The 13,463-nt window shown below is 40.0% G+C and overlaps 1 long non-coding RNA gene across 1 annotated transcript; it reads left to right on the top strand.

The window, feature by feature from the left end:
• Positions 1–1,746: 1,746 nt before the first annotated feature.
• LOC115146982 (uncharacterized) lies at positions 1,747–3,992 on the top strand. Its single transcript, XR_003866247.2, has 2 exons — positions 1,747–1,854; positions 1,988–3,992. It is a non-coding gene; the product is annotated as an uncharacterized LOC115146982 (long non-coding RNA).
• Positions 3,993–13,463: the final 9,471 nt, after the last annotated feature.

The following is a 13,463-nucleotide window of genomic DNA, read 5'->3' as shown; positions in this document are numbered from 1 at the left end:
TGGAAGCTGTTGTTTTCTGGATCAAACAAGCCAAATAAATGGACATTTTGGATATATATGGACGGAATTAATCAAACAAAAGGACCAATTGTGATGTTTATGGGACATATTGGAGTGCCAACAAAAGAAGCTCGTCAAAGGTAAGGCATGTTTTATATTTTATTTATACGTTTTAGGTAGCGCCTGCAGGGTTGAAATATGCTACCCTCTTTGTTTACTGTTGTGCTATCATCAGATAATAGCTTCTTATGCTTTCGCCGAAAAGCCTTTTTAAAATCTGACATGTTGGCTGGATTCACAACGAGTGTAGCTTTAATTTAGTAACTTACATGTGTGATTTAATTCAAGTTTGATTTTTATATCAATTTATTTGAATTTGTCGCTCTGCATTTTCCCTGGCAATTGGCCAAGTGGGATGCAAGCGTCCCCTATACCATGAGAAGTTAAGGTTTGGAGATTGTGTACAAGCCTACATCGCCCGATTGCGATCCTCAATAGTCGATCGCTATTGGGGGGGGGGGGGCTACTGCCGCTGCTCATTTATTATTATTTTTCTTCCGATATATCTGTTTTAATATGCTTACCTCTTACAGATTTGAACAATACCAGATTAACAAAAGTGTCACAAGTGAAGCAAAACAGTGTCCAATCTCACAGTTCATGGAGACCTGTGTAGGGCAGCGCAGCATGAATCATCCACAGCAGAAAGCTATCAACAATGCATTACTGTACGACTAGGTTATCGATTGCACCTCGCCTCTGTCTATTGTGGAAAACAAGAGTTTTTGTCACTTTCTGTCAGTGTTTGACTGTAAGTACAGCCTAGTGTGTCGTAGAACATTGACATCAAAAGTAGAGAACCTCACTACAGAGAGATGTTCAAAACTGAAAACTCAGTTGACCAACACAGACAATGTTTCAGTCACAGTGGACAGTTGGTCCGACCGAAAGATGAGGGGGTTCCTTGGTGTCACTGTGCACTGTATGTAGAAAGATGGAGAGAGGATACAGCTCAAGTCCCATCTCTTGGCCTGTGACCGCTTCAAAGGCCCACACACATGGCCTAAAGAATCTGTGAGCAATTTGAGGCCATATGTGATGACTACATCATTAGTGACAATGCTGCCAACATGAGAAAAGCATTCACTGTGTGCTTCCCCATTGGACAAGAAGATGAAGTACATGACGAAGATCACATTGATGACCTAGAGTTCTGGAATGACCTAACGCTGGAAGACCAGCAACCAGTGGATGCTGCTAATGCAAAAAGTTAGCAAAAAATCAGCTCACTGCTGCATACAAGCACAACATTCAAAGAGGTGTTTGAGGTTGAATTTGGGGAACGAGGCATCCCTGATGCTGCCAACACAAGATGGAACTCGACAAGTGAAGGCTGATTTCCAATGTGACCATCTAAAGCTCTGTCATGTTCTAGAAAAGGTTGGGGACAAGGAGTTGCTTTTTACAGTACGGGAGGGGAATAAGTTGAAGGAGTTAGTGGACATCATGAAGCCGTTTGGCAACAGATTTGACACAGGGGGAGAAGATAGTCACAGTCAGTTCTGTTGTTCTCTCTGTCCTGTCCCTGAATTACCACCTGGAGCAGCGGAAGCCTCAAGACCATTTCCTGAGCGGCCTGGTCAGATGTCTCCAGGCATCCCTAAACAAACCATTTCTTGGAATCTTCATTAATGTGAAAAATGGCCAGGACACAAGTTCTAATCACTGCCCCATTTTCAGATCCAGTCTACCTCAAAGCAGCTGCCTTGGATCTGTCTTTTTCTCTGATGTGGGTGGAGCACCATGTGCTGGTCAAGGAGGAGGTCAAGGAGGAGGTGGCACAAAGAGTGAAAGGTAAATATTATTGAGTTTAATGTAACTCATTTTTCCATTTGACTGCAACAATAACACTTTTTCAGTTTAACCCAGTGCATCACCAATACTCTAATACCGGACATTTTGTTTCTGCTTTTACATGTTTTGCCAGAACTGATTCTGCAAGATGCTGCAGGGACTGAGCAAGCTGTGCCTCTTGTTGATGAGGAAGAGCGAGAGGACCATAGTCTTGGACATGAAGAAGGGCTGTTTGCAGCATACTTTTAGAGGCAGAAGAAAGCTGTTGTGACCTCTCCAGCACTACAGCTAAGTCACTACCTTGACATATGCGAAGGACAGAATGCCCTCTTGTTCTGGGCAATGAATATGAAGGCTCTTCCTTTACTGTCCCATGTGGCCATCAGGGTCTTGGCAGTGCCTGCCTCCAGTGCTCTGGTGGGGCGTGTCTTCAGCCATGGTGGCATCATACTGCGGCCTTATCGTGCACAAATGACTGACAGACTTTTATCGAATTTTGTCTTTTGCAAATGCAATGCATCATAGGGCCCTGAGATAAGAGTAAAAATTAAACTGTTTATGCATCACACACACACACACACACACACACACACACACACACACACACACACACACACACACACACACACACACACACACACGATTGTAACTTTATGGAAGGATTGTTTTAGGTGTCTTGATTATATCTAGAGAGAACGAGAACACTACAATATTTAGTTTTTGTTTTGTCTTTCTCATGGCTACCCATGTATTTCCATGGAAAAATAAAGTTTATTTGGAAAGTAGTAAGTATATACATGTTTAAAAGCATTTCATTTGCGTAAAGTTAATGTACTAACTATTACTCTTGTTAAAAATATGAAATGGTATTACATTTGGTGAAGAGCACATTATGACTTGTTTAAGACTCAAAGGACTGGAGACTTGACCTGGGACTTGTCGGTCTTGTTTTGACTTGAGACTTGACTTGGACTTGCCTGTCTTGACTTGGGACTTGACTTCGGGTTTGAGTGCTAAGCCTTGAGACTTACTTGTGACTTGTAAAACAATGACTTGGTCCCACCTCTGCATATCTGTGTGTAAATATCTCAAAGCCTTTCATGTGTTTTTTTCCTATTCCCTTCCCTCTGCTGTTCTGTGTAATAGGACTGCAAACTGTAGCCCAGGACCAAATCTACTCACAGTACATAGAATGTCTTACTTCTAATTCCCTACACAGATCAATTATCCACCAGCCTTGAGTTCCATTGCAGTGCCCTGTAGCTGACACCAGGCAGCCTGTGAGTTCTGCATGTCTACCCATGGTGTGCTACCCAGTGGTGAGTCAGGCCTATCTCCTCTCTGCAGAATCCCCAGCATGGAGCCTGCTGGGAGGTGTGATGAAGGCTCTTAAAACAGCCCTGGTGACGAATGGCAGCTATAGCTGTCCCCATAGGGGGATTTTTCTGCATGCTACCACTCAGCTATAGTCTTTAATGATGACACTATCAAAGCCATGTCGGACTGCCGAGATCACCCAGTGTTCACTCCTCTATTAGCAGGCCTGCTTACACAGCCAGTGGTGGTGGCTAGGTGAGGGAGGAGGGGTGGAGGAAGCATGCTGGGAGAACGGCTTCCAGCAGCAGTAGATGGATGAGAGAGAAGAAGATGGGAAAGGGGAGTTAGGGAATCCATTATATACTGCGACTGGCTACTGTAAGCAGAACCTAAAGGTTCGTAGCTCTTTAAACTCACAACCCTTATACGGGATGAAAATGGCAGATTTGGTCACTGATGAGCGCCTAAATTGGAACGTAGTGGTTGTACAGTAACATGCTATACATGACGTCAGAGCTCAGGGTCTCAGTTCTACAGCGCTTGTATGGTATTCAACTGACAGACGTTGTAAACGTGAGCGCCATGCCAACGAAGATGCCCCCACACCTCTTGCTAATTAGGCTAATTTGACGTTTGTCCTATGTTCTCCGTCACCTATGCTAAAGTTATGCCTTACCTGAATGACCAGACACTGTTTACAAAACTGTTTATAATAAACATACTGTATGTGTTTATTCAACATAATGTGGTACTAGCTATGCATTTCAATGTCTTGTTTGTTGATCACCTGTGGAAGAAATTAAACGTACAGAATATTACAATTTGGTCGTATGGCGGAAATTGGTTTGTGTGAGCAAAACCTGTTGTGCGTCACCCAGGACACAACTCTTTATGTTCATGTATTTATCGATCAGAAAGTATAAGTACAATGTGAGGATGTGTGACAAATGAAACGTTAAGGTTCATCTAAAGAAATGTACATTATTTCCTTGGTTTTCCTCGTTGATTGAAGAGGGTGCTGTTCATTTCCTGGTCTGAGAATAGACGGACAAATGGGGCACTTTCGAGCGCATGGTTAATTCATTGTACAGGTAATGCAGTCATAGTTTATCCCGGGGACGCATACATGTTTATATCCAGGACTGGGGAGTAACTGATTACATGTTATAAATGACATGTAATCTGATTACCCCCAAAAATCTAACTGTAATCACTTACGTTATCAGGCAAAATATTTTAATCAGATTTCATTGACACATTTCTGCATTAAATTCAGCATTGTAAAAAGTGCAAGTCTAAGTTTAGACCAATTCTTAATAGTCAACGTCAACTCATTGCCTAATGCTTGCTTGTATATAAATGTTTTCTTTATGGAGTCAGATAAACATTTGACCTGGCTAATTGCTTAGTGTGTGAGTGTGTGAGTGTGTGTGTGTGTGTGTGTGTGTGTGTGTGTGTGTGTGTGTGTGTGTGTGTGTGTGTGTGTGTGTGTGTGTGTGTGTGTGGTGTGTATGGAAGCATGTAGAAACCAAAAAAATTGTTAAACAATCAAAAATATATTTTATATTTGAGATTGTTCAGAGTAGCCACCCATTGCCTTGATGACAGCTTTGCACACTCTTGGCATTCTCTCAACCAGCTTCACATGGAATGCTTTTCCAACAGTCTTGAAGGAGTTCACACATGCTGAGCTCTTGTTGGCTGCTTTTCCTTCACTCTGCGGTCCAACTCATCCCAAACCATCTCAATTGGGTTGAGGTCGGGTGATTGTGGAGGCCAGGTCATCTGATGCAGCACTCCATAACTCTCCTTCTTGGTCAAATAGCCCTTACACAGCCTGGAGCTGTGTTCTGGGTCATTGTCCTGTTGAAAAACAAATGATAGTCCCACTAAGCTCAAACCGGATGGCATATCACTGCAGAATGCTGCGGTAGCCATGTTGGTTAAGTGTGCCTTGATTTCTAAATAAATCACAGACAGTGTCACCAGCAAAGTACCCCCACACCATCACACCTCCTCCTCCATACTTCACAGTGGGAACCACACATACAGAGATAATCTGTTCACTTACTTTGTATCTCACAAAGACACAGCAGTTGGAACCAAAAATCTCAAATTATAACTCATCAGACAAAAGGACAGATTTCCACCGGTCTAATGTCCATTACTTGTGTTTCTTGGGTCAAGCAAGTCTCTGCTTCTTATTGGTGTCCTTTTGTAGTGGTTTATTTGCATCAATCAAATTGAACCATGAAGGCCTGATTCACGCGGTCTCCTCTGAACAGTTGATGTTGAGATGTCTGTTTACTTAAACTCTGTGAAGTACTTATTTGGGCTGCAATTTCTGAGGCAGGTAACTCCAATGAACTTATCCTCTGCAGCAGAGGTAACTCTGGGTCTTCCTTTGCTATGGTGGTCCCCATGAGAGCCAGTTTCATCATAGCGCTTGATGGTATTCAAGGTTTTTTTCTTTGTTTTAATTTTTTTCTACATTGTAGAATAATAATGAAGACATCAAAACTATGAAATAACACATACGGAATCATGTAGTAACCAAAAAAAGTGTTAAACAAATCAAAATATATTTGAATCTTCAAGTACACTGCATTTGAAGAAACTTTTCAAAGGTGACTGTCCTTCAAGTAATGATTGTTAGTCTTTGCTTATTTGGGCTGTTCTTGCCATAATTTGGATTAGGTATTTAACCAAATAGGTCTATCTTCTGTATACCCACCCTACCTTGTCACAACACAACTGATTGGCTCAAACTTAGTAAGATGGAAAGAAATTCCACAAATAAACTTTTAACAAGGCACACCTGTTAATTGAAATGCATTCCAGGTGACTACCTCATGAAGCTGGTTGAGAGAATGCCAAGAGTGTGCAAAGCTGTCATCAAGGCAAAGGGTGGCTATTTTGAAGAATCTCAAATTGATTTGTTTAACATTTTTTTCGGTTACTACATGATTCCATGTGTTATTTCTTAGTTTTGATGTCTTCACTATTATTCTACAATGCAGAAAATAGTGAAAATAAAGAAAAAAGTTGAATGAGTAGGTGTGTCCAAACTTTTGACTGGTATTGAACAAATATACTGTATATACAAACAAGCATTAGGAAAGGAGTTGATGTGGACTTTTAAGAATTGGTTTGAGAATTGTCTAAATCAAAAGGCATTTCTTATGGCTGGGGGGCAGTATTGAGTAGCTTGGATGAATAAGGTTCCCAGAGTAAACTGCCTGCTACTCAGGCCCAGAAACTTAGATATGCATATTATTAGTAGATCTGGATAGAAAACACTCTGAAGTTTAAAAAACTGTTTGAATGATGTCTGTGAGTATAATAGAACTCATATGGCACCTGAGAAAAAATCCAATGTTTAGGAAGCAAAACATTACTGAACATAACGCACCAATGTAAACTGAGATTTGTGGATATAAATATGAACTTTATCGAAGAAAACATACATGTATTGTGTAACATGAAGTCCTATGAGTGTCATCTGATGAAGATCATCAATGGTTAGTGATTCATTTTTATCTCTATTTCTGTTTTTGTGACTCCTCTCTTTGGCTGGAAAAATGACTGTGTTTTTCTGTGACTAGGTGCTGACCTAACATAATCATATGATGTGCTTTCACTGTAAAGCCTTTTTGAAATCGCACACTATGGGGGGTTTAACAACAAGTTTATCTTTAAAATGGTGCATAATACTTTTATGTTTGAGGAATATTAATTATGAGATTTCTGTTGTTTGAATTTGGCGCCCTGTACTTGGCGCCCTGTACTGAATTTGGCGCCCTGTACTGAATTTGGCGCCCTGTACAACAGCACTGGCTGTTGTCAAATCGAACCCGTTAACTAATACTATTAGCATTTAGCGTAGCGCATTTGCATTTCCAGAGCTCTAGTTGGGACGCAAGCGTCCCGAGTAGAAGCAAGAGGTTAACGGGATTTCAGCCTTAAGAAGTTTAACATTGTACAATGAATGGATTCACATGCAAGGCATAAAGCTAACTTCTCTAGGGTAGGGGGCAGCATTCTGAATTTTGGTGAAAACCATGCCCAAATTAAATGGCCTGCTACTCGGGCCCAGACAATATGATATGCATATAACTGATATATATATTGGATAGAAAACACTCTAAAGTTTCCAAAACTGTAAAAATAGTGTCTGTGAGTATAACATAACTGATTTGGTAGGCGAAAACCTGAGAACAATCCATTCAAGAAGTTTTTTGTGGGGAGGTTTTCAAGTTTTCTATTCAATGCCATTACAGTAGCCATTGACACAGGACTCAATTTGCAGTTCCTATGCCTTCCACTAGATGTCAACAGTCTTTAGAAATGGTTTCAGGATTGTATTCTTATAAATGAGGGAGTAAGACCAGTAGGAATGAGTGGACCCTGACATGTCACAGAGCTTTTTCAAGCGCAATCGCGAGAGATTGCATTTCTTGTTTACCTTTTATTATTGAGGACATTATTGTCTGGTTGAAATATTATAGATCATTTAGGCTAAAAACAACCTGAGGGTAGAATATAAACATAGTTTGACATGTTTCTATGAACTTTACAGATACAAATAGGATTTTTTGTCTGCCTGTTTTGACTTCGTTTGAGCCTGTGGATTACTGAAAAAAACGTGCGAACAAAACTGACGTTTTCGGATAAAGAGACTTTATCGAACAAAAGGATCATTTATTGAGTAAATGAATGTATTCTGAGTGTAACCATATGAAGATCATCAAAGGTAAGGGATTCATTTTATCTCTATTTCTGAGTTTTGTAACGCCTCTGCTTGGCTGGTTACTGTTTGTAATAATTTGTCAACTGGGCTATGTTCTCAAATAATCGTAAGGAATGCTGCTTTCGCCGTAAAGCATTTTTAAAAATCTGACGCCGTGGTTGGATTCACAAGAAGTGAATCTTTAAACCTATGTAAAATATGTTTTGTTTTCAGAATTTTTATAATGAGTATTTCTGTATTTGAATTTGTCGCTCTGCAATCTCACTGGATGTTGGCCAGATGGGACACTAGCGTCCCACATAGAGGTTTTAAGTTACAAAGCACTGTATGTGATTCAATCATTTATTAGGGCCAACCTTTTTTTCTACGTCCTGTTATTTTTGTGTCTATATACATTTCACTCTTTATTTATCCTCTCTTTGCCATTAAAAAGCCTGGCAAGAAAGTCAGCTCTGCATTGTTGCATCAATGACACCTCCACGGCCTCCCTTACAGTCTACTTTTGCAATTTATTTGTTGTATGAGAGAGGCGTATGCTTTAAATCAAGCAGACCTGGTCTGTTCTGAAAGATTCAACATTTAGGATTATAATGAATACCGCTTTGATATCATAATGAGTCAAACGTGCATTTTACATTTCCATATAATAAAACTCATGTCACTTACAGTATCAAAAATGTTTTTGTCTTATGTTGCACCAACCCCACATTTTTCATGAATATTATTATTATGTTACTGAATGTATCCATAGTATTTTAAGATTTAGTGATCAACAAATGCTGGAAAAAGAAAGTACAGTGACCATAAAATCAACAGTATAATGTTTGGATTCAGTTTTGTGTCAGGTGAACTGTCGTGTCCTCCCATTTGTCTGATAATTTCCCCATAATCTCCAAAGTGTTCCCTTTCAATTACTACCATGGTTATGCATATAGTTCTCATATTTCTTCTGTGTGAAACATCCATATACGTCAAAATAATTCCCACAAATGTGAAGTGTTAAGTCCCATGAGACCTGATCCAAGACGAGCAGTCAATTAAGGCGCGTGTTTGTGTGTGCGTTCGTGTGTCTCAGGTTCCGTCAAACCATCTCTCATTCATGCATATAAATCAAATGAAGAAACCTGTCTGTCTGTTGTTGTGGTATCAGTGTGCACATCAGCACACATACACACTAACCAGGGTCTTGTTGCATGCCTGTCAGTTTCCCAGGAACCCGCAAAGGGTGAAGCCTTCTATTGGCATCCTCCAGTAAATGTCAAACGCCTTATTAAAGCTTTGAGGATAATTCAATTCAAACTTAATTCATTTTTTTTTTTGCTCAGGCCATCATACATTATGTGTCAGTCATCCAGGCATGGCCATTACAATAGCAGGGCTAGTATAGCGTGGGAGAAGAAAGACACATTGCTAATGTGATGTAATTAGTAAAGTTGCACTTTTCAGGAATGTTTCCCGCGCTCTCTCTCTCCCCCTGGCGTTTAGGAAAAGGAAAGTGATTTGAAAGTGAATGGCATTTGGAAAACGCCAATTTCCCCTTGTGATGGATACCGCCGGCATTGGCAGCATAAATCCATTCAATGCCAGTGTGCTTGGCTGCCGAGAATTTGTGGCAATAAATGTCATATTCTGAGCGCAGCTTTCTAAAATGGAATATGACATTGTCTTTAATATATTCAGATTAATTTTGGCTGTGCATGTATAGGGGGTTGAGTCTCCTGCGGCAGTGGAGGGAAAAGGAGTCAGTATCAACTGCAGGAGAGGCCAACCGGGACAGCAGTGTGAGCAGGCTTTTGTTCCAGCCCTGCACTAACACACCTGATTTTAACTAAGTCATAATCAATTTAGACGTATAATATAATGTTTGTTCATGCTGAGCTGGAACAAAAGCCTGCACACATACCAGTACCCTCAAGTACCAGTTTTGCCCAACCCCTGCCTCTGCTGTGCATGGATGAAATGACTGGAATTTTTATTTTATTTAACTAGGCAAGTCAATTAATAACACGTTATTTACAATGACTCCCTACCAAGAGGCAAAATGCTTCCTGCAGGGACAAGGGCTGGGATTAAAAATTTGAATGTAGGACAAAACACACATCATGAAAAGAGAGAAGCCTGCATAGAGAACTGAACTCTCGTTTCATGTCCACCTGGCCGTGCTGCTGCTCCAGTTTCAACTCTTCTGCCTGCGGCTATGGAATCCTGACCTGTTCACTGGACGTGCAACCTGTCCCAGACCTGCTGTTTTCAAATCTCTAGAGACAGCAGGAGCGGTAGAGATACTCTTAATGATCGGCTATGAAAAGCCAACTGAAATTTACTCCTGAGGTACTGACTTGCTGCACCCTCGACAACTACTGTGATTATTATTATTTGACCATGCTGGTCATTTATGAACATTTGAACATCCATGTTCTGTTATAATCTCCACCTGGCACAGCCAGAGAGGACTGGTCACCCCTCATAGCCTGGTTCCTCTCTAGGTTTCTTCCTAGGTTTTGGCCTTTCTAGGGAGTTTTTCCTAGCCACCGTGCTTCTACACCTGCATTGCTTGCTGTTTGGGGTTTTAGGCTGGGTTTCTGTACAGCATTTTGAGATATCAGCTGATGTACGAAGGACTATATTATAGCTGGGCCCCATTATAGCTGATTATAAATCCATAATACATATATTATCACCTAATGTTGTGTTAGATATTTTGTATCAACTTCAGTTCTTGTGAACATTACACGTTTTGAACCTATATTTGCTGTTTAAGGCATGTATGTCTCATTGACCTGAGCTCATGCAACTAGTTTTTGTGTAAAAAAAACATAATGTATGGATTATTTTGACTGTAAGAAATACTCAGATGAAACAAATTGTGCTATTTATCACATACTATTTTGTGTCAAAGTTTAACAAGGACATTTGCTTTGAAACCACTTCAATTTTTTTAACAGTGGCACAAAATAACATATTTTGTGTTCCCGGTCAAAACGGACCGGTATGATTTTATTAGTAAAGAAAGAAAATGGGCCCAAAACTACACATTAAAACTTTACCATTTCACAAAATGAATGTCTGAACACATTAAAGAACAACAGTAACAATAACAGTATTACTAACAAAAACATAAAAATGTTCACAATCTGTCAATCAATGGTGGTTACATTTTGTGTATGTTCTCATGCATATGTTGGTGGTTACATTTTGTGTGTTCTCATGCATATGTTGGTGGTTACATTTTGTGTGTTCTCATGCATATGTTGGTGGTTACATTTTGTGTGTTCTCATGCATATGTTGGTGGTTACATTTTGTATGTTCTCATGCATATGTTGGTGGTTACATTTTGTGTGTTCTCATGCATATGTTGGTGGTTACATTTTGTGTGTTCTCATGCATATGTTGGTGGTTACATTTTGTGTATGTTCTCATGCATATGTTGGTGGTTACATTTTGTGTGTTCTCATGCATATGTTGGTGGTTACATTTTGTGTGTTCTCATGCATATGTTGGTGGTTACATTTTGTGTGTTCTCATGCATATGTTGGTGGTTACATTTTGTGTGTTCTCATGCATATGTTGGTGGTTACATTTTGTGTGTTCTCATGCATATGTTGGTGGTTACATTTTGTGTGTTCTCATGCATATGTTGGTGGTTACATTTTGTGTATGTTCTCATGCATATGTTGGTGGTTACATTTTGTGTGTTCTCATGCATATGTTGGTGGTTACATTTTGTGTGTTCTCATGCATATGTTGGTGGTTACATTTTGTGTGTTCTCATGCATATGTTGGTGGTTACATTTTGTGTGTTCTCATGCATATGTTGGTGGTTACATTTTGTGTGTGTTCTCATGCATATGTTGGTGGTTACATTTTGTGTGTTCTCATGCATATGTTGGTGGTTACATTTTGTGTGTTCTCGTGCATATGTTGGTGGTTACATTTTGTGTGTTCTCATGCATATGTTGGTGGTTACATTTTGTGTGTTCTCATGCATATGTTGGTGGTTACATTTTGTGTGTTCTCATGCATATGTTGGTGGTTACATTTTGTGTGTTCTCATGCATATGTTGGTGGTTACATTTTGTGTGTTCTCATGCATATGTTGGTGGTTACATTTTGTGTGTTCTCATGCATATGTTGGACAATACATGGTGGTTGTTGCATGTCCCTTGCAAATATATGCACTGCATTTATGGCAACTAATGCTCGTTTTGACATCTCTTGGTGCACACAGATTGCACCTCCTTTCTTTTGTCTCTTCGGTCTCTGGCAGCCGTAAATCTAGCTTCTGGCCCTTGTATATCTTTCACCAATCCAGCAGAGGATGGTGTTGGAGGTAGGTGTTGGCGCCTTTGAATGAGGGGTGACACCATGGCTTTCATGGTTCCCAACTCTTCTAGGACTAGTCTCCTTTTGAAGAATTTCCCCTGCTTCCAGCCTGGATTCACCTCCATCCACACCACAAACAGAACAACAACATGACAAAACAGCATGGAAGCAACACAACATAACAACATGGTAGCAACACAACATGGCAGCAACACAATGAGGTAGCAGCACAAACATGGCACAAACATTATTAGGCACAGACAACGCCACAAAGGACAAAAAAGGTAGATTCAACAATACATCAATTGAAGCAGCCAGAACTATCAGTAAGAGTGTCCACGTTTGAGCCTTGGAATGTAGAGATAAAATTGTCCAGTTTGAGTGTTTTTTGCAGCTCGTTCCAGCTGCTAGCTGCAGCAAACCAAGCGACCCAGGGATGTGTGTCTGGGGACCTATAACAGAATGTGACTCAATAGCATTTTGAGTCTCTGCAGGGTTGGGAGTGCTGCAGAGTCAACCCACTATCACAAATGATTGTGAAAATTTGGCAAAAAATACTTATGCCAAATTTGTGACAGGCACACAAAAAAAAACATATTTTTGTAGTATGTGCATTTCAATCTCAGATAAAGGCAGTAGGTTACATAAGAAAGCAACGATAGGAAGGTGGTTGGTCGGAGAGGATGTGTGGACGTATAACGCGAACGTCTAGCAACCTAATGCGTGTTCGAATCACATGATGGACAACTTTAGCATTTTAGCTAATTAACAGCTACATACTACCAGTGGCGTGGTCAGAAATTGTGTGGGTCAAAATTTAAGTACTCAAATTATCATTGAATATTAATTGAAAGCATAGGCTACCTTACTAGTGTGCTACTGTACTTGATCACACACATCTAATAGAAGAGACTCAGGTTTATAATGCACATACAGTTGCCAAACAATTCTCAAAAATGAGCACAAGGGCATTGCTTAAAAATAAATATTTTAAAATGATCATGGTTCCACAGGTTCGATACATATTGGAGAAATATATTTTCTATTTAATGATGTTATATTACTACTATAACATATAAAATATAGGTGTGTTGACTGTGATTAAGGCACTGGATTATGAGTTGTCTTGTTTGGTAAATGAACAAAGGAATTACGCAGTGTCATGGTGCATATAACCATAGAAGCACAGTGACAAAATTGCCTCAATACGTATACATC

The sequence above is a fragment of the Oncorhynchus nerka genome, linkage group LG19, assembly GCF_034236695.1.
Source record: "Oncorhynchus nerka isolate Pitt River linkage group LG19, Oner_Uvic_2.0, whole genome shotgun sequence".
Lineage (NCBI taxonomy): Eukaryota > Metazoa > Chordata > Actinopteri > Salmoniformes > Salmonidae > Oncorhynchus > Oncorhynchus nerka.
This window is presented reverse-complemented; position numbering and strand designations above follow the sequence as displayed.